At 44.0% G+C, this 23,638-nt stretch overlaps 1 protein-coding gene across 5 annotated transcripts in view; it reads right to left on the bottom strand.

Moving 5' to 3' along the window:
* LOC131951995 (beta-1,4-glucuronyltransferase 1) overlaps positions 1–23,638 on the bottom strand; it is a 111,886-nt gene that overhangs the window by 71,788 nt on the left and 16,460 nt on the right. The window lies entirely within an intron of this gene.

Consider the following 23,638-nt stretch of genomic DNA (forward strand, 5'->3'; position numbering starts at 1 on the left):
CCCATACCCCAGCAGGACAGAGGACTCTGGAGATCTTTGGTTGGCGGCCCATACCCCAGCAGGACAGAGGACTGGAGATCTTTGGTTGGGGGCCCATACCCCAGCAGGACAGAGGACTCTGGAGATCTTTGGTTGGCGGCCCATACCCCAGCAGGACAGAGGACTGGAGATCTTTGGTTGGGGGCCCATACCCCAGCAGGACAGAGGACTCAGGAGATCTTTGGTTGGGGGCCCATACCCCAGCAGGACAGAGGACTCTGGAGATCTTTGGTTGGCGGCCCATACCCCAGCAGGACAGAGGACTCAGGAGATCTTTGGTTGGGGGCCCATACCCCAGCAGGACAGAGGACTCTGGAGATCTTTGGTTGGCGGCCCATACCCCAGCAGGACAGAGGGCTCTAGTTGGCGGCCCATACAACAGATGGGATGAGGGGCAGTGATGACGTTGTGATGATGATGAACAAGAGGCAAAAAATAAAGTCAGGGAGGGTCATCCTTACAAAGGAGATGGGAGCAATATAGGGATGAGGTGGAAGAGCGTCAGAAGAAGGGGGTGGGGGTTAAAATGTCGGTAAGAGAAAAATGAGGATAGAACAAGACAAAAAGACAAGATGAAAGAGTTTAGGATAGAGAAATAAGATTGAGAGAGAGTGTTGACAAGTAAAAAACGGTCCCTTCAAAAGGAGCAAGCGTGGAACCTACATTTTTTTTATTGACGTAATCTTGCACTTAAAAAATTGATGAATTTTTTTTTTTAGATTCATCTGGCGTTTTTTATCTGTCTTCCTTAAAACGTTTTAATTTGAAATTAAACTGTGATGTGAGATTAAATTCAAGGAAAAAATTAATCACGCCATCAAAACAAGGATTTAAAATGCATGCTTGCTTCAGAAAAGTGGGGCAGGGGGGGGGGACAAGGTTGGAAGTTTGGAGTCAACCCTGACGCAATAATTATGGGACATTGAATAGTGCTGTTAGCGACTCCACACTTTCTGACTCAAGGTATAGACATGTTCAAGAAAACCATCTGCAACACACAAACATTTCGGATAACTAACTTAAGTAGTTTAAAAATAAATAAAACCATTTGAACAATTGCAAAACAATAGAGTTAAAAACATAATTTGCAAGCCAGTTATATCAGCTTTTCAACTACACACAGATTTGTTTTTTTAACTATAAAAACAATCAGTCGAATGTTTATATAACATTGGCCTTTACCACCCTCACCTAAAATAAAACGCAATAAAACATACCCTATTAGGCCTAGGTCAAACCTAATAACTGACCCAATGAGTCCCTACATGAAATAACAGATCGTACAGGAACATCAGCGGGAAGAATGGACCGTTAGGGGACAGCTTCACGTGAGCCACTAGACCCCCCGGGGGGAACCAATAACATATTTGTAAGTCAAGTTTGGGGTAAACTTTAGGTTTATTTCCATTACAAATGTCGGACGGGGGAAATATGGTAAACAAGGAATAACACTCGTCAAGACAGATACCATCAAAACATGGGGATGGGGATGGTAGTGGAAGGCGCAACTTGAGCCAGTGATGATACTAGTGGTAGGGTGTTGTGGTGTCGGGATGTCTTATGGTGTCAGTGTCTGGATGTCTCGTGGTGCCATGATGTCTTAAGGTGTCAGTACCATGATGTCTCATGGTGTCAGTGTCGTGATATCTCGTGGTGCCATGATGTCTTAAGGTGTCAGTGCCATGATGTCTCATGGTGTCAGTGTCTGGATGTCTCGTGGTGCCATGATGTCTTAAGGTGTCAGTACCATGATGTCTCATGGTGTCAGTGTCGTGATATCTCGTGGTGCCATGATGTCTTAAGGTGTCAGTGCCATGATGTCTCATGGTGTCAGTGTCGTGATATCTCGTGGTGCCATGATGTCCCATGGTGTCAGTGTCGTGATATCTCGTGGTGTCATGATGTCTCATGGTGTCAGTGTCGTGATATCTCGTGGTGCCATGATGTCTCATGGTGTCAGTGTCGTGATATCTCGTGGTGTCATGATGTCTTATGGTGTCAGTGTCGTGATGTCTCGTGGTGCCATGATATCTTATGGTGTCAGTGTCGTGATGTCTCGTGTTGTCATGATATCTCATGGTGTCAGTGTCGTGATATCTCGTGGTGTCATGATGTCTTAAAGTGTAAGTGTTGTGATGCCTCGAGGTATCAGGGTTTTGTGGTGTGGTGATATCTCGTGATGTCTCGTGCTATGAGAGTTCAAGTGTCTATTTCAGGATTTTCTCCTGGATTAGCCTTATCCAAAATTAATTAAACTTAAGAAAAGAATCATGTCGAACATACTGCCTCTTCTCCTACTAATGAAAAGTGACGATTTTAACTTCTAACATAGGCACAGGGAAAATCTTTAAGAAAAGGATGGAAGCATTTGACCAATGAAACTGCACACCAAAGAGATCTTCTGCTTTATATTAAATTGTTGGGTGTGATTTCCTCCGACACAAGTGTTACGCGTCAACCTGGTATGCGTAATATCACACGACCACGATGTCCACATCACACCTCCATGATGTCCACATTACACCACGTATATGTCCACATCACACAACCATGATGTGCACATCACACCACCATGATGTCCACATCACACCACCATGATGTCCACATCACGCCACCATCATGTCCACATCACACAACCATGATGTGCACATCATACCACCATGATGTCCACACCATCATGATGTCCACATCACGCCGACACTATGTTGACATCAACGTTCAATCACCGAGCTCGAACGCGAAGGAAAAAAAAAACAATTTAAATTGAAACTTCTAAAAATAGCCCTGACTCCCTTCGTTTCGATTATCTCACAAGAATGGCTTCTATTCTCTTGTCGGAGTCCCTACTCTATCTCAGCATCTCAGTCAACTAGGGGTGGGGGGTCGGGGATTGGGGCGGGGGGGGGGGTCTTTGAGAGTTAGACAACCACAAAAAAAGTTTTTTCTTCTTTTCCGTGACTTCAAAATCCCGCCTGAAGAATAGACAAAAGATTACAACACAGCTTGAAAAAAAAAACTTCTTGAAAGTGGTGACTAGCCTGGTGCCAGATTAGGTCCGACTTTTATCTTATTACAACAGCGTTGAAAAATATCAAGACGGGCTTATTAGAGCCGTCCCCCTCCCCTCCGCCTGCGAGAAGAGGAGCCAGAGATCTTGAAGTAGTGAGATCTCTTTACGTAAGATAGAAGCCACACGTGAAGACTTCATTAGTGCTACCACTGATGTTTGGGCCAGCTTTGGTTTATAAAGAAAAAAAAAATTTTCTCAATGGAATTTTTTTAAAGTCCCCATGGAGAATGGAAAAGGGTTGTGTTGTTGAAACTGGTTGAGGTACTATGGTGGTGATGATATCACAAAGAGGTGACAGCACGGGGTCGAATCTCGCTGGGGCTTTTGTTTTCGTTACATATCCACGCTACAGCTGGAAACACGGCTGTGACAGCTATGAGACACACGGCTGTGACAGCTGTGAGACATACGGCTGTGACAGCTGTGAGACATACGGCTGTGACAGCTATGAGACATACGGCTGTGACAGCTATGAGACATACGGCTGTGACAGCTATGAGACACACGAGTGTGACAGCTATGAGACATACGGCTGTGACAGCTGTGAGACACACGGCTGTGACAGCTATGAGACACACGAGTGTGACAGCTATGAGACATACGGCTGTGACAGCTATGAGACACACGGCTGTGACAGCTGTGAGACACACGGCTGTGACAGCTATGAGACACACGAGTGTGACAGCTGTGAGACACACGGCTGTGACAGCTGTGAGACACACGGCTGTGACAGCTGTGAGACACACGGCTGTGACAGCTATGAGACACACGGCTGTGACAGCTGTGAGACACACGGCTGTGACAGCTATGAGACACACGAGTGTGACAGCTATGAGACACACGAGTGTGACAGCTATGAGACACACGAGTGTGACAGCTATGAGACACACGGCTGTGACAGCTATGAGACACACGAGTGTGACAGCTATGAGACACACGGCTGTGACAGCTGTGAGACACACGGCTGTGACAGCTATGAGACACACGGCTGTGACAATGAGACATGCGGCTGTGACAGCTGTGAGACACGGCTGTGACAGCTATGAGACACACGGCTGTGACAGCTGTGAGACACGGCTGTGACAGCTATGAGACATAGGGTTTCAAAAGCTGGGAAGGACTAAAAACAAGATTTTGTCACATTGTTTAGCCATTGCTGTTTACGACAAAAGTATTAGTTAAGGTTTCAATCTACCCAGTTATAACCCAAGTCTCACTTTCATAGGACCAACTAGTTCAAATCTTCAGTTTTTTGTTGTGGGACAACTTTCATCCCATGAACACTAGCCCTAGTTATATCCCATGTCACGATTTTCGCTCTCCCATCTAACTCTAGCCTCTACCCCTATAGGACCCCTCACCCACCTACCAGTCGCCCCTCCCCGTGGGTTACCTCTACCTTCTCACGGACTCCCATCTACGCACGTGCATGCCTCCCTGTCCCCAATCTCTCTGTCTGTTTACTCACGGCCTTCGTCATCACCCAGACAAAAAGGTTATCTTTTCAACTTTACAACTCCGATAGCGCATTTCCGCTTGTTTCTTTTTTTCTTCAGTGCCTGCTCCCATTGATATCATCCCATCATTTCGCCTGCATTAAGATGAGTGCAAACACAAAGCTTGCAGGATAAGCCCCAGCCAACCCCCCCCCCCCCCCCTGTCTCGGTGTAAGAACACGATAATGGCGCACCGTTTGATTGGATAATGCACGGGCCCAGGGGCTGAAAGCGACACCAAAAACAGTAATGGCGCCCAAGGAAAAATTGGTTTTTGTCCTCAGACATGAAAATTGATGGGATTACTCTTTATATATATATATATATATATATATATATATATATATATATATATATATATATATATATATATATATATATATATGCACATAACTCACGTTTTCTCTTCCTCGCCTGCACCAACGGGTTTATTTCATGGCTTTTTTTTTAAATAGCCAGGCCAGGGAGACATTGAGCTACGGGACGTGTTACCCCTGACTCAGGGGGCCACTGCTTTAGTCTCGATAACACCGGGATTTACTGGCTTTAGTTGGATTTTTCTGGGTCCACTCAGCTCTAATGGGTGCCTGGCATAAATTGGGGGAAACAAGAGAGGATAGGATTACCTAGGACTGGAGCAGCTAAATCAAAAAGAACGTGAGGCAGGGGTTGGAGCAACTGGACCAGGGAAAGATATCACGGGCAGAGAGTGAAGACATGCCTGACGAGGAGAGGGGGGGAGAAGAAAAATACTGGAGAATTTTCTTGATGTTATTTATTATTATTTTACATCTGATCAATATCAAACATGTCAAATAAATAGATGGGCATAGGCATTTTTTTTCTGGTTTTTTTTTCTAACTGAACACAATCTTCATAGCAATTTAAATAAAGACTCTGAAAGACTAACATGAAATGCTATCCCGTTTATGGGGAGATGAGCTTCGATAGCTGGGAACAGCAACCTACCAAGGAGAGAAAACCACCACCACGACGCCAGCCTACCTAGACCAACAACAGCTACAAAATGTATCTCACAGCAGCGTATGTTAAAACCACAACTACAACACCATCCTACTAACATAGACCAACAACAGCTACAAAATGTGTCTCAAAAGTTTTTATGTTAAAACCACATTTAGAACGCCCTCCTACCAACAATAACAACAAAATGTATATCACAACAGATTGTGTTAAAACCACATTTAGAACGCCATCCTACCAACAATAACAACAACAACAAAACTGCCAATGCTAAGAATGTTAGTTCAGCTCCGCCTGCCCTTTAACCAGTCTCCAACAACCAACTTCCGCTCCGCTGTGTTTTAAACCGCCGCGACTGCAACCATTTTCTTTTAATTGCTTTAGCCAACGTAAGCTCTTCTATTTATAGCTGTCGCCAGCTTCTGACGTAGCTCGACGCTTAAAGTGCCGTCCAAAGTGTGTCTTTAACGGAGGTGGGGGTATCGATCACCGCGTACAGTTGATCGATTGCCGATTGTCAAACTACATCGATATGTATTGGTAATTAATGGTGGCAGATGAAATATTTACATAATTACTGGCTTAGGGGGAGACTGAGCCACACTTTGTAACAGAGGCGCCGTCGGCCTGCGCCATCACAAGTACTAGAGACGTGCTGCATTAAATATGAGAGCAGGTTATGCTGTAGCTTAACAGCTGTTCACGACGATAGACCTAATGATAGACCTAACGCTCGACTAATGGTATACATAATGCTCGACTTGACGCGAGACCTAACGCAAGACCTATGCAGGAAGTAACGCTAGACTTGATGTTGGACCTACTGTAAGACTTGACGCTAGACTTGACGCTAGACTTGACGCTAGACCTGACGCTAGACTTGACGCTACACCTAACGCTAGATACAACGCTAAATCCAACGTTACATTTATGCTAGATCTACGCTAAACCTAATGCTAGACCTAACGCTAAACCTTACCTGAGACTTAACGCGTACACTAACACAATACTAGCCCAACACTAACGCCAATCCTCCCTGCAACTATAACCCGAAAACTCCACCACCCCACAATACAACGACAGCATTACGACGACAGCAATACAAAAAAAAAATCCCAGCTCACACCGCAGCTAATGAAATGAAATTGTGCACAATCTCGGCAAACAAGACAAGCACTACAGCACGACAAATGGAACAAAAAAAATAGAAAAAAAAAAACGAAACGAAACCTGGCTGTCAGGTGAATGGCTGGCGAAAATGAAGTGATCATGCCTCGATTCCTTCTTCACGGCTTTATTCACAGCCACGACAGAGAAGAAAAATCTCCCAAATTATGGTCTTAAATAACTCGGGAATGGATTATCAGATTCGATGACATATCGCCGAGACAAGGATCTTTGACTTGTGGGTCTTGTATCAAAGTTAATGAAAACACAAGTATTTGTACAATTGTTTTAGTTAAGTGGAAAGAGGATTCGGCGCGGTCGGATCGGTAAAGCTCATGGATGCTAAAGTTCGAACCCCCGGGCGGATGAGGCTCGATAGCTAGAGACAGAAGCCCATCTAGGAGAGACAACTTCAATCAAACAACTGCTGCCTTGTAAATAGTTCATCGCTGGGCAAAGACTACGGAAGCAAATCCAGAAATAAATGAAAACGGAGTCAGGGCGCATAACAAATTGAGTAAATCAGTTCAATTAAGAACGAAGAAGAAGAAGAAGAAGAGAAAAGAAGAAAAAAATGCATCTCAGGACAATTCACTGTATGTCTGGGATTATGTAAACAGTTCTGTTTGACAACCCTATCTTAGCCCACCAGCCGTTGCACCAAAACTTTCGTCCAATGGCTGAGCGACATTTCAACCAGAATCTTCGGAGTGAGTGTCGTGCGCTCTACCGTTTAACCACTCCGTCTTTCTCCACGTGCTCGGAGCAATCTACCTCCCCCCACCCCCACTTAAAACGTTTGTAACACGACGCCGCCGTAAAAGAGTACCAAGTCTTCAACACCACCCGCCCCAGCCAATCACCGACTCCAGAAAAGACACCACCAGAGGGACGCCAGCCCCGGGCGAGAGTCGAAATCTCGAGTACTTCCGGTCTGGATCCCGCAGCCGACTGGGGCTTTGGAAGCGATGATTTTACACGCCTGCTGGCTCGCAGACTTCACGGTCCATCAGCGGGTTAGAGTTAATCAAGGGTTAATGAGGGGTCAGGCGAGTTGTTGGGCTGAAAGTGATCAAAGACCTGGGAGTTTTGACGTCACGGTGTTGCCCTCTAGGTGTAGTGCCAGTCACGTGACCTATGCTCAGCCAATCATCCTTTCTATATTCCCATTCGTCGTACTTCTAATCATCAGCTCTAAATATCCATACTTACAATTATGCATTTGATGATCGATTAAAAGCAATTCCGATCGTACCAACACCCACAACCACAAATTCACCAATAATGTATCACAGAACATTAATAACGTGTTATTTTATATCAAGAAAGAGCACCAAGACAGAACACCAAGACAGAACACCAAGACATAGCACCAAGACAGAGCACCAAGACAGAGCACCAAGACAGAGCACCAAGACAGAGCACCAAGACAGAGCACCAAGACAGAGCACCAAGACAGAGCACCAAGACAGCACCAAGACAGAGCACTAAGACAGAGCACCAAGACAGAGCACTAAGACAGAGCACCAAGACAGAGCACTAAGACAGAGCACCAAGAAAGAGCATAAAGACAGAGCAACAAGACAGAGCACCAAGACAGAGCACCAAGACAGAACACCAAGACAGAACACCAAGAAAGAGCATAAAGACATAGCAACAAGACATAAAACCAATACAACACCAAGACGCAACACCAAGCCATCACCCCCCCCCCCCCCCACACACACACACACACACCATTTCCCACCAGCCTCTTCCTTTGCCACTAAACTTCAAAGCTTATTAATTCTTACACGGCGTTAAACCCATTTCATATTTAAGCTCCAGAAACCCCCATAAACCATAGCCGCAAGTCACGGCCAGGCCGATATCGAAGACAAGCCATTCAGTGACGCCTTTCAAAACTCCCTTAGTTTAAACACACCCCACTAGCGCTGGCTATCATAAATCAGGGAGTTTTCTAAAGACCAATTTTTGCCTCGCTGACGAAATCAGCGGAGGGATAAAAGGCATAAAAAAGTTGACTTCATTAAAATATTACGGTGACCATTTGCTGTGAAGAGAGAGTTGGTGAGAAGCAACTCAAGAGGAGGACGTAACTCCGTAGTGAAGAAATTCAAGAGAGGGAAGTAACTCCGTAATATAGAAATTCAAGAGAGGGAAGTAACTCCGTAATAAAGAAATTCATGAGTGGGAAGTCACTCCGTAGCAAAGAAATTCAAGAGTCTTAAATGCTCCGTAACATGGAAATTTAAGAGTGGAAAGTAACTCTTAACAAAGAAATGCAATAAACATAAGTAACTCCGTAACCAAAAAAATTCAATAACGATAAATAACTCCGTAGCAAAGAGGGAAGCAACACCATAGCAAGGAAAAACGCAGCATAGAAACTCAAGAACCCAAGAGCGTATTAAACAGAACGTACAGAATATAGTCCAAGTTAAGACAGAACAGACAGACCCGACGGGTTCCGAACCTACCACTCCTCACGGCACCGAATCGCCTCGCCTTCCATGCATCAAGTCAGACGTGTAACCGATTCTGCCAATCAGCTCTACAAAATAAAGCTTTCATGGCAGAGCACAAGAGGGGGACGTAACACACACATGTTTACACTATACACTATGAGTGCATAGGTTGTGATTGTGCTCTGCCACGAAAGCTTTATTTTACATTATTAAACAGAATAATAACATAATCTAGTATCAAACAAAAACATAAGTCGTTAGTAGCACAGTTTAAATAAGTTAATTTTTACCGACGCTAACGAATACATATATCCACTACTTTTGCAATTAAGAAAGCAAAGAAAACTGCATTTATAACATAGTTATACAACTTCATTTCAATTCACCAAACAAAAGATCAGAGGTGCCGTTCTACAAACTTGAGGTTCAAGTGTATTCAAACTTCACTCGGCAGTTGGCCACCAAGTTTTAAAGCAACCTTTTAATCCTGGCAGAACGATGCCATCAGGCAAACCTCCCCATACCAGTTTCCGGTGGTGCCGGGGGCACGGCATGCAGATGGGATCAAAACTCTTATCGGAAAGACTTTAGTCCGGCATTTTTAAACCATTTTTATAAAGGGTGGGACAGAGAAACTGTGTTTGTCGTAAACTTTCAACACCAGCCCATCTTTGACAGGGGGTCTTCTGCTTTCCATGCAGTCAAAGAACTATTTTTAAAATGGAATAAAACTGAGAACAAACATTGGGTAGCGCTAGTATGCAGACAAGAGCAAAAGTGCGCATTATACCTAGTGTTACGCATAGTTTAAATCTTGTCTTAGTTAAAAGACCTTACAAAATCTTAAAAATTATTTCTAAGGTTAATTGACTTTATGGATTTGTTAAGATTATTGTTTACGATTAAAGGCCTACATAATCGTAAAGATTATTTCTAGGATTAAAGATTATTGTCTGACATAAAATGGCTTTACACAGTCGTAAAGATAATTTCCAAGCTTAACTGGCCTTACATAGCGGTAAAGATTGTTATCTCAACTAAAATCGACTCACTCCCACTCAGGTATACATATCTAAGCCACAAACAGTCGAAGGTCGATCTAGGTCATCTACTGGACAACAGGTAAACCTACAGGTAAGTTTATCAATAGGATGGGGAACAGAGACTACCATTCGGAGCTGGATCTTTGGCTACCTGTTAACTTTTTTTTTAAATGCTTGATCATTGGTGTGAGCCTAAATACGGTGAACCCATTTGTGGGGGTTGTCTTTGTCAGGGGCAAATGGATGTGAGCCTCAGTCGAGAGCCGTATTGTGAGAAGGAGAGGAAATAGTCGTGAGCCCATTTCTCAAAGTCGTTCCGGAGGTACCCTTTTATCAGGAGCCGAGATGTCTGGTCCTTTTAGCCACTTGCCGTTTTAACGGAGCGCACACAAAAAAAACCTCCTCTTCAGAAAGTCTAGGTTGTGTTTGGCTGCACATAGACTGCACATAGATTGCACAGACTGCACATAGATGTGTTATCGCCATCTAATTTAACACACAGCTTTCGGCGGCTAAGTTTTAATTTCCATCAAGATAAGACCTGATTTAAGCGGATTTATTCCCCCATCCCCGGGAGTTTTGGCTGAATATTAGCAGGTGGCAAAAATCAAATACAGATGTGCTTGGGAGTTTTGTTGTAAGACGTATGTTTCTTGGTGGAGTAAATAGGGGTGTTTGTGCGCATGTGTGTGTGTGGGGGGGGGGGTGTAGGTGTGGGTAGGGGGTTGGTAGAGGAGGGACGGAGTGTAGTGAGCTGTAAACTACGTTGTCAGAGGAGGATGTATGGCGTGGGTGTATGGGAGGATATTAAAGGAGTAAGGGTGGATGGAAAGTTTAGGGAGTGAGGGTGAATGGGTGGGTTTTAGTGAGAGGTGGATGTGGAGGATGAATGGGAGGGTGGAGGAATGGGAGGGTGGATGAAAGTGTGGATGAGAGGTTGTTTTTAGATGGATGGAGGATGGTGGATGAGAGGGTTGAGGATGTTAAGGAGGCAGTGTAGATAGAGAAGAAGGGTCAATGGGGGTTGGAGAGAGAGGAAGGGAAGTTTGAGAGAGAGGAGTTTAAAGGTGAGGGAAGGAAGGTAAATTGAGGTGAACAGGGAGGTTGATAGGACAGGTAGAACGAGCAATTAGCGAGGGGAATAAATCCATAGTTAGTTAGTTATGGCAAATGTCAGGAGCGTCACACGGATAATTGTGGAGTACCTACCGCACTAAATTGTACACTACCTACTGCACTAGTTATCGGATTTTCCCGATCCGATAGATAGTCGTAGGGCGTACGACAGGGGGTGGTACTATTAAGTGGGTGGTGAAGCGTATAAAGGGGCGTCACCAAAGGGGCGGGGGACCAGAGCGTATAAAAATATAGGTGCATCCGATATAATATGTGCGCTGATATCTTGGGATTGTGGCGCTCGTTTTGTTACATGCTTGAGGAGAACGCGAAATACTTTTGAGGTTTGAACCAAAACCTTATAGTTTTAACTAAGACGCTGAATCAAAACCTCCAGAAATTGACAATTCAAAAACGACCTCTCCAATTGTTGTCTATTGTGTCATAACAACAGTTTTTTTTTTTTAAATAAAATATCTTTTAAAAAAAAATTTACCATAACATTTATAATGCTTCTTATTACATTCTTAAAATATAATTCGTTTCCAATGATGTTACCGTTCAAGGCATTGCACTCAACTATCCTCCTAGCACTGTGTTGAAAACTTCAATTTCATTCACCACACAATGTCCATTAGGCGTGAAACTTTGGCAGGGGTAAAGCTGTAAACCCATGCTATGCACTCTTCCAGAAACGATTACGACTTCGTGAATTATCTTCCCAGTAGTTGCTGAAACGATTACGTTTATCAACAAACGGTTACGATCCTAGGAATACTTTTTATACAGAAACGATAACGATCAAGTAAATGTTTGCACAAAAGCGATTACGATTTGAGAAAACGTTTACAGAGAAACGATTACGATGTTGTGGACTATCGTAGCCATGATTTCACTGATGGAATCCTGGAGTTTCAGAGAGCACCAGCAGAGTCTGGTGTGTGTGTGTGTAGACTGTTCTACTGTCTAGATTCTAGATGTAGGCTGATCTGGTTACAGATTCTTAGAAGCATAGAGTGTTAGAAAATATAGAGTAGAGTAGTCGTATGTCGTGGTTAGAGCGTTGTTCGCGGGGACGTGGGTCTTTTTGAGGGCTGGCTTGATGGGGGGGGGGGGGGGGGATGGGGGGATGGGCACGATGTGTGAAGGTAAGAACAGGTACTTCAGTGAAAAGTCTAAATATGTAGGATGACCATGAGACCAGTGGATTTTATAAACCACATACTCAAAACAGTTCACAAACCACATACTCCACACATACCAAGCAATTCGTAAAGCACATACGCTGAACTCCAAACATTACATGAAACACATACTCCAAAAATGTTATAAACCACATATTCCATACATTTCGTAAACCACATACTCCAAACATTACATAAATAACATACTCCAAACATTACTTAAATAACTTACTTCAAACATTTCATAAACCACATACTTCCAAACACCGTACATTTCATAAACCACATACATTAAACATTTCATAAACCACACACTCCTGACCAAGCAAAGATATAAAAAAAAAACATCAAACAAATCCAGCAATGTTGAGTTACTGAATGTCCACTTCAACCTTCAATACACGTCACTGTATTGTTTTCATGTTTGAACGTCGACAAAAGCTTCCTGCCATATATATTTATTCTGTCCCACCGCTGCAAAACAATAGCGAATTTTTATTAAAACATTTGAAATAATTCCATTTTCATTTGTTTTCAAAGAACATTTTCTCTAAACAAATAAAGCGTACAGTGTGTGCCCCAAGAAAGCTGGGCTTTTCATGATTCGTTGGGCATCTTCTTTTATTTTTTTTGTGTTTTATTTTTTAAATAAAATAGTTTTGATGGCGATGTAATGTAAACGAAGTTGAAAAGAATTCGATTCATCAAACGACGGATCTCCATGGCTATTCAATGTCGCGCATGCGATGAGTCTTCACTGATCCTGGCTTGCCATTCAAAGTTTGAGAAGAAGAAAAAAAAACGTCGTTTACATTCACTTAGGTTTAATTAAACGTGCATGTGTGTGGGTTTGAATGTGTGTGTTTGTGTGTGTGTAATATATTGGGTGGGGGTGATTTAATTTGGCTTTAATACCGTGACAAAAAAAACAGGATTAAAAAAGGATGAGGGTAAATCTGGTAATTAAATAAGCTCGACGGAGTGAGAAAGTTGCAGTTTTAAGAATCCAGAGTTGTATTTAATGTTGCTACATTGTGTGCATACGTGTCTTGTCGCTGTGTGTATGCTGCTAAAGTTGCAGTTGTGTATGTGTTGCTATAGTATATGTGTGTCGACACATATGTATGCGTTAGCTATGCTCAACTGGGATACGACCACCCCCTTTATGTCCACGATGCGGCTACAGCAATAGTTTTTTTCGAATACCAACGACCACATCACAGTCTGCTTAAAACACTACAACCAGCGACATCAAGTAAAAATAAAAAGATCCTCCTGGAACCTAACGGTCAGTACAGCAGAGGAAGTAGAGTTATCGAGTGCTCATACAACAATGTTGTGTAACCAACACATGGACGCGGGGGTTTATACCGAGCTTGTGGTCGGCTGGTCAACTGGTGAATGTAGTGAATCACGGCATAGAAAGTATTCGAACCTACGCCTACGGGTTAGCGGTTACACACACTACACCCCGACAACCAACCTATGAGCTGTAATCCTTCCCCCATCCTACCTCCACCTTCTAACGCTGGGTTTTGTACTATAATAATAGGTAATATGGTTTTCCATACAAGTTTTATTAAGTCAAAAAGCCCCCTACCCCCTCGTCCACCCTTCAAGCCCAATACACGGCGCCTGAAGTTGGGGCACTAACAAGCTCAAGAGCTTTAACACTTTACCCTCCCTGATAACCCAGCCCAATTCACGCCCGGGGGTGGGGTGTGGTGGTGGGGGACTGGCCGGGGGTCTTCGTGAAAGATACAAACAATATTTCGTGATTACCAGTCAACAGCCGCCCGTCCTAGCGGCCCACCAAGAAAACGTGACTTGAAGCCCCGCCCGTGTTATTAGGGGGAGTCTGGGCTACGTCTTCTGTGGACGGGGATGGGAAGAGGGGTGGGGTCTGATGGGCTTATCCCGGAAACGGTGAAGATCCTCGCTCATTAGCACGGGAATAAAGCCCAGATAAAGGAGCCATTCTTTAGATTGCTGGTCAAGTAAATGGGCTGGACAAGAGAGGGAGCAGCTGGAACAGTTAGACACGCCGCACGCACACACACATACACGCCGCACACACACACACACACACACACACGCACGCACACACACATACATGCACACACACACACAAACACAATCTGTTATTTTGATTAGGTTGCTATACAAATAAATAAGAAAAACAAAACAAAAGTGGTTTTTAAAAAAACTAAACTAATGAAGTAAAAAAATCAAATCACCTTTCTTCTTCGTTACGTTTTATAATACTGAAAGGGATGTACCCCAGGACAGTAAAGTAGTACGTGTTAACAAGCTAGGCGCCATACAACCCGTTGACTCCAATTGTAACCTGCTTTATTTTTTCGAGGTTTGCTTCCATAGTTTTTGTACACCCAAGAACAATCTGCAAAGTAACACTTGTTTGATTTTTTAGTTTTTTCTCCAAAATGGGTTACTGCCTCAAGCTAACGAGCCTCATCTGGGGGTTCGAACTCGGGACTTTGGAATTCAGTCACACGCTCCCCCGCCCGACCACACCGTTCTAAACAAATCACTGAACAATGGCCAACAAACAGAACAATTGAGCTATCTTTAAGTTACAATTCTTTACGTTTTAAACCTTTCTTTCATTACTGTTTTCTTTGTAAATACCAACTGTAACATAAAAGCGAAACCGAAATAAAATATTTTTTTGTGGTGTCGTATATTCTAATTCAAACTAATGGCACCATTATTCCAGCAATACAGATCTCTTTTGACATGTTCAATAGATTCCTTTGATAAGCCAGGTCGATAATTTGTGACGGATAAAGAATATGAAAACAACAACAACAAAACGCCCCCAGCCCTGAAAACAATACCCCCGACAAGATGCCTTCGTCAAAATTGTCCCTTCGATTTTCCTGTCAAGCGGGCGATCCTTCAACGTCAGTGACGGAAAGAGATAATTAATACTGTCAATTAATTTTATCCCGGGTGGAAAGACACTAATTAGTGATGCCAACTGAACAATAGTTTCTATAACGGGCGTCACGTGGGTGTTGTTATCGGTCAAGACATCTATCTCAGATTGTTACTGTCCAGAGGAGACAAAGCAGAGATTGTTCTAAGACCGTCCGACCTACTATAGTTCGAGGGTCGCATTTCCTTTTCAACCATAAACTATTTTTTTTTATGAAAGAGTAAAGTATAAAATGCGGACGGCGTGGTCGAATAGTACAGTTAACCGGAAAGTCGTGAGTTCGGATCCCAGGCTCGAGTCTGTAGGATGTCCCTGTGTCCACCCAACTCTGATGGCAACACGGTCCCGCGGTCATTTAACTCTTCCTTCTGCCCCATGTGTTTTGGACAAGAAAGGGAAAAGATGATGTAGATGCTGCTGTTGATGATGATGACGATGATGATTATAAAACGCCTTGAACACTCTGCACGGCTTAACCACTTCACTTCCAGAAAATATCCCCCCCCCCCCATTCGCCAATAAGAATTTGTTGATAAAAATTAAGTTAATCGTTAAATGACGATACGCTAGATTTGAACAAACACTATTCTATTTTCATGAGCCACAATGTCCTCACGAGCCACATTATCCACATGAGCCACAAGTCCAATGAGCCACAAGGTCCTCATGAGCCACATAGTCCACATGAGCCACACGTCCAAAGAACGGAGCCCAATAACAGATCTCTACCCATCCGTTGCATGTAAGCCAAGAAACGACCCTGAGAATACCTAGCTCCGCTTGACTGGGCTGGCGTCCTTCAGACGTTCCGCACGACTGAGCACCTGACTGTGCCCTTGAGACTTGCCCGGCCTGCCCGTGCATAGTTAACTAGAACAACACTGATATTCTCTTTAAAGTCCAATACAGCCGTATCGCTAAATCGCCCATAACCCCACCATTATCTTTACTCAATACGATTATTGTTTTCTCTCTCGTAAGGCGAGGTACCCACTGTACAAGACCCCCCTCCCCACTTTATATTACGACCCACCTCTCAGCTGTTCGATCCAACCGGTTTATAACCCCCCCCCTTGCAGTATGAAACTTTAGGATCAGGTCAGGTAAAAGACCCCCATATATACCCCTCACCCACCAATATGTCATCAGGTGTCCTACAGGTATCAAACAAAACACCTATATAACTCATCTACAAATATGTCCACAGATTGTACTATAAATAGATAAAAAAGACACACCATCAATATCCCTCACCCACAAATGCGTCCTCTGGTTTCCTACAGGTAAAACAAAAGACCCATCTATCACACTAACCTACTAATACGTTCTCTGTTGCCCAACAGTCCCGTCCCCCCCCCCCCCACCGTGTCCACTATCTCCCCCCCCCCCCCCCACACACATCGACCAGCCGGCGAGTAACAGTTGCCGGCATCCATAGAACTACCACCGAATCAATAGCGCACCAGTCACTCCAAGAAACGTTTAAGTGTCTTAATTCTTTATTTATGACCGACTGGTTCTTAACACCAGCAGACCGCTGCTAGGTAAGCACTGCACCACACAGCGATCGGTTCCACATTGCGTGCATGCTGTATACCACAGACACACAGAAAGAGACACACACACACACAAGGAGGAAATCACTCACGCAGACGATCAGTCATGGGGCAGGGGAAACAGGACGCGTGTTTCGATCACTATGACATAGATGGATAAAGCTGAGCCCTCCAATTTGCCAGGTACTAATTACAGCTGAGTGACAAGTGATTAAGCTCTGAGTTATAAACCAAGCAGGATCAAACCGCACGACCATCCACCGGATGCAGCAAATGACAAACGACTACTTGAGCATTTGCACTAGAAAGACTTAAATACAAGCAGATTTTTTGTAGTGGTTGCTTTAGAAAAATCTATTTAACCATCGCTGGAGAAAACCAGTGGTTTTCAATTTTTGCAGTGTTAAATTTTTTTTAAACCTTCTACCGTGATATTATAAAAGACACTTCTGTTTCATTAGCTATCTATAGGTTCCACTTGTATGACAGCTTTAAAATTTAAATAAATTGCAGATTTTTTAAATGATAGTTTTAAATGACTTGCAGGTTTTAAATAATTTAAAACTACGATTCAAATTTATAACGCGGGCAGCACCCGGCTCGCTGGTCGGCAGGTTTACATACAGCCTTAAAACAATACCCCATATAGGCCTGAGGCAGGAGTTGTCGCCCGTGATGTCGCATCTTTTGTTCCTGCCCAGCATTCAGCGAGCGTTGCCAGGCCCTAAGCGACGGGCCAAAGAATGGCTGGAGAACGATTTTCTTACGATCAAATCAATTTGTTCGACACGGTGAAATAATAGCCGGGGGACATCAAGCCTGGATAATTGTCAGAGATCTATACAGCTTTGTCGTCTGCATTAAGTATGCATAAGTGTGCACGGGTCTATCAATCACGACCTATTCCTCTTGCATTTCATGCATGCATATTGAATGCAGTTATACATGGTGTATATATATATATATATATATATATATATATATATATATATATATATATATATATATATATATATATATATATATATATATATATATATATATATGGTCTAATGATATACCTTAAAACCTTGTTGATAATGGTAGACTAACAAAGCAAGCATCGTTTTCTCCTTATCTATATCTCACACATCATCGCTGACATCTAATGATATCTAACGTCTTAGGAAAAGCAGGTATCCCCCCCCCTTCCCCTTTCAATGGTCTTCGTGACCTTTCCTTACATGCACAGTACACATGGACTTAGAGTAGGTTGTTGTGGGGTTTTTTTAATGTCAATTATTTTAAAGTTTTTATTTTTAATTTTTAATTATGCCATAATAATAACCGTTATTATTTATTTAGCTGGACATGGTATGGGGGGGGGGGGGGGTTGGCGTGAGTGGGGAATTTGGCAAAGAATGTACGTTTTTTGAACTTTGGTTAGCAAGGAAAATTTGAGTTAGTACTTTCAGAACTGGCGCTTTGCCGCGTTCACTCATCCATACAATTCTTTTAACACCCTGAGTGTTGGACATTACAGTTGACCCCTGATTGTGTGGGTTCCCTCACATTACAGTTGACCCCTGATTGTGTGGGTTCCCTCACATTACAGCTGACCTATGTTTGTGGGGCTAGACTGTGCAAGCTGCCACCACCATAAAAACTACAGAGCGTATCACAATATCTCCTTCATGACGTCCCGGCAGAGATAGGGTAGAGCCCGGAACACGAATTCCACAGGGGAAATAACTTTCTTCTCTCAATATCTGCCTGACAGGGTTATCTTCCCGCAAGAAAACATGAGCCAGTACCTATCTGTGACCAACCCAGGCGGGAGCCATTTAAAAACAACTTAACCCTATAGCACGATAATGGACATCCTGCGAACGGGAACGTTCTTATAAGATTCCGGAGGCGAGATGGTTCTAGAGAGTGGTTCTCGTGTAAGGCGGGGGGGGGGGGGGGGTCACTTCGTTTTTAGTTGGTGTTTGAAAACAAATGTCCATTTGTTAAGGTATGATATACCAAAGTTAGAACAACTGAAGCAGAAGAGGAGGCAGGCTAAGTAGAGGCTTATTGTTATGGTACATTGGCAAATGTTTAGAACCACTGCGGTAAACGTGCAAGACGGTGGTGATTAGCTTGTGTTTTTATGGTACATAGGTCCACTGTTGATGTACACGTGCTAATATTTAGAACCACTGCGATAAAGCCAGTGTTTCTTCCAGACTTTTTTCTCCGGGGGGGCACTTGAAATTTTCGGGGGGGGCGGTAAACTTTCTTCGGGGGGGCGGACACTGTTAAAAGTATATATTTTCTATATAAATTATATAAATTTCATTCCGTTCGGGGGGGCGGTAAAAATTTTTCGGGGGGGCCGGTGCATTAGTCTAATGCTGGTGTACATTGACCCAACTTTCAGAACCACTGCGGTAAAGTGAGAAGACTGTAGTTAGCTGGTGTTGGGGTACACTGGTCCAATGTTTAGAACCACTGCGATAGATAACGAAACGACTGTAGTTAGCTGGTGTTGGGGTACACTGGCCCGATGTTTAGAACCACTGCGATAGATAACGAAACGACTGTAGTTAGCTGGTGTTGTTGGGGTACACTGGCCCGATGTTTAGAACCACTGGGACGACTGTAGTTAGCTGGTGTTGTTGGGGTACACTGGCCCGATGTTTAGAACCACTGCGATAAAGTAGTTAGCTGGTGTTGTTTGGGTACACTGGCCCAATGTTTAGAACCACTGAAACGACTGTAGTTAGCTGGTGTTGGGGTACACTGGCCCAATGTTTAGAACCACTGAAACGACTATAGTTAGCTGGTGTTGTTGGGGTACACTGGTCCAATGTTTAGAACCACTGTGATAGATAACGAAACGACTGTAGTTAGCTGGTGTTGTTTGGGTACACTGGCCCAATGTTTAGAACCACTGAAACGACTGTAGTTAGCTGGTGTTGGGGTACACTGGTCCAATGTTTAGAACCACTGAGACGACTGTAGTTAGCTGGTGGTGTTGGGGTACACTGGCCCAATGTTTAGAACCACTGAGACGACTGTAGTTAGCTGGTGTTGGGGTACACTGGTCCAATGTTTAGAACCACTGAGACGACTGTAGTTAGCTGGTGTTGTTGGGGTTCACTGGTCCAATGTTTAGAACCACTGAGACGACTGTAGTTAGCTGGTGTTGGGGTACACTGGCCCAATGTTTAGAACCACTGAAACGACTATAGTTAGCTGGTGTTGTTGGGGTACACTGGTCCAATGTTTAGAACCACTGTGATAGATAACGAAACGACTGTAGTTAGCTGGTGTTGGGTACACTGGCCCAATGTTTAGAACCACTGAGACGACTGTAGTTAGCTGGTGGTGTTGGGGTACACTGTGCCAATGTTTAGAACCACTGTGATAGATAACGAAACGACTGTAGTTAGCTGGTGTTGGGGTACACTGGTCCAATGTTTAGAACCACTGAGACGACTGTAGTTAGCTGGTGTTGGGGTACACTGGCCCAATGTTTAGAACCACTGCGATAAAGCGAAACGACTATAGTTAGCTGGTGTTGTTGGGGTACACTGGTCCAATGTTTAGAACCACTGAGACGACTGTAGTTAGCTGGTGGTGTTGGGGTACACTGGTCCAATGTTTAGAACCACTGCGATAAAGCGAAACGACTATAGTTAGCTGGTGTTGTTGGGGTACACTGGTCCAATGTTTAGAACCACTGAGACGACTGTAGTTAGCTGGTGTTGGGGTACACTGGTCCAATGTTTAGAACCACTGAGACGACTGTAGTTAGCTGGTGTTGTTGGGGTACACACGTCCAATGTTTAGAACCACTGAGACGACTGTAGTTAGCTGGTGTTGTTGGGGTACACGGGTCCAAAGTTTAGAACCACTGAGACGACTGTAGTTAGCTGGTGTTGTTGGGGTACACTGGCCCAATGTTTAGAACCACTGAGACGACTGTAGTTAGCTGGTGTTGGGGTACACTGGTCCAATGTTTAGAACCACTGGGACGACTGTAGTTAGCTGGTGTTGTTGGGGTACACTGATCCAATGTTTAGAACCACTGAGACGACTGTAGTTAGCTGGTGTTGGGGTACACTAGCCCAATATTTAGAACCACTGAGACGACTGTAGTTAGCTGGTGTTGGGGTACACTGGCCCAATGTTTAGAACCACTGAGACGACTGTAGTTAGCTGGTGTTGTTGGGGTACACTGGCCCAATGTTTAGAACCACTGAGACGACTGTAGTTAGCTGGTGTTGGGGTACACTAGCCCAATATTTAGAACCACTGAGACGACTGTAGTTAGCTGGTGTTGGGGTACACTAGCCCAATATTTAGAACCACTGAGACGACTGTAGTTAGCTGGTGTTGGGGTACACTAGCCCAATATTTAGAACCACTGAGACGACTGTAGTTAGCTGGTGTTGGGGTACACTGGCCCAATGTTTAGAACCACTGAGACGACAGTAGTTAGCTGGTGTTGGGGTACACTGGCCCAATGTTTAGAACCACTGAGACGACAGTAGTTAGCTGGTGTTGGGGTACACTGGTCCAATGTTTAGAACCACTGAGACGACCATAGTTAGCTGGTGTTGTATATTCATCACCTGAATGTTTACACGGGCACCATATGAGAGCCGGGTGTTTATATCCCTCACCCCGGTACTCGTGCATCAAGCACGTGCAGGGGGGGGGGGTGGAGGGGGAGATGAGTACCCTAATTTGTACTCACCTCGGTACACGTTCATCCAGCATGTATTGAGGAAGGATGGTGCGTGAGTCGACTGAATATCGTGTCGGTATTTCTTGTGATGGGACAGAGTGGTCGGGTGGTAGAGCTTACGCCTGCTAACCCGAAAGTTCGTGTGCCCGTCACTGTAGAACGTTTTTGAGTCCACCCAGCTCTAAAGGGGAGCTAACTCACGTTAGGGAAACAATGGTGGCTGGGCATAGTGCTGATCGCATTACCTCCTTGAATGACGAGGTCACTAAAACAGATTAACTCTACCTCACCTTCCTGCCACATGTGTCTAGGGTACGAAAGGGAAAAGATTATGACAATGAATTTTTGTTGAATTTACCAAATGAAAACTTTAACTAAAAAGGGGTGTGGAAATAAACCTCCAATAACAGTTTTGACTAAAAAAGCTTCTTAGGTAGAGCCATCATACAACGTAACATCAACTGTTTAGAAAAAAGTTTATTTTAGATTGGGGCGAAACGTGTGGGGGAGAGGCGGGGGGGGGGGGGGCGAATCGCATGCAGGTGTTATTCGAGACGAGGAAAATATGTAAACGGCAAATCTGTAAAGGGTATAATTCGCATCTAGAATGTAAAGGGATATTATTTTCAGCTAGAATAAGAATGGCATGCAATAAAAAATTGCATGCAGAATTTAAAGCGCAGTTATTTGCAGCTAGATTGTAAAGAGCTTTTATTTTCAACCACAGGGCTATCCTCAACAGAACTACAACACAACCCGTCATAAACACAACTTACACTTCTATAACCGCCCCGCAACACCTTGCCTCCCCCCCCCCCCCCCCCCACACACACACAAACACACACCACAGAGGAAAAAACTAGTCTGCAGATACACTGGTAATTTTCTTCGTGAAGAGGTTGTTTTTTTTTCCAGCATCAGCATTTATCTGATAACACCCCCACCCCACCACCAAAACTCCATTGTGTTGGATTTCCCACCACGATAAACCACACACTTTCCCACACATTTCACAACTTTTTCCCCCACAAGACAAAAGATAACAATGTGAATTCAACTAATAACCTCCATTAGTTTCTAAACATATTTCCTGTCCTTCTTGAGCACGTTTTTTTCTGTCTCTCCCCACAATTCAATTTCCAGTGTAAAAATAAAACCACCACGGAGCCAACAGAGCAACTTCTTCTAATGGCGGCTCCAGGATGGCCCCGGGCTGCGCGGGGGGGGGGGGGCGGTCAGGCGACGTGCAGGGACGTGCAGCTAATTCGATTACCTCCCTGTTAGTGTCAGATACAAGAGGGCAACATGGGGTGGGGGGGGGGTAGACGGGACATGGGGAGGATGTGAGAATGGAAGGGAGGATGGGGGACGTCTCAAAAGGAGGTGGGGGTAGGAGGGTAATACTGACGTAAGCTTTAAGAGAGAGGAACAAAAAAAGGGCAACGAAATGAGGTAGCGAGAAAGAGCAACGAGAATAGACAACGAGAAAGGGCATCAAGAATGGGCTAAAAGAAAGGGCAACGAACGTGGGCGACGAGAATGGGCTACAAGAAAGGGCAACGAAAGTGAGCTATAAGTAAGGTGAACAAGAGAGGGCAACACGGGGACCCTACAAGCACACATATCAACATGAGGCTATACGACTTTCTAAAATGTACCCGCCCAAAACTCACTACAGTTGCATAAGATCAGGAGCCTGTAACAACAGATAAGGATGTAGATGTGCACATCTACGCTGACACGTTTTTTTGTAGGAGACAAATTATAAACGTCGCGGGGGGAGGGGGGGGGGGGGAGATGGGAAACAAGATGAAATGAACCAAACAATTCAATTTG

The sequence above is a fragment of the Physella acuta genome, unplaced genomic scaffold, assembly GCF_028476545.2.
Source record: "Physella acuta isolate Inbredline_101_S28 unplaced genomic scaffold, ASM2847654v3 ptg000844l, whole genome shotgun sequence".
Lineage (NCBI taxonomy): Eukaryota > Metazoa > Mollusca > Gastropoda > Physidae > Physella > Physella acuta.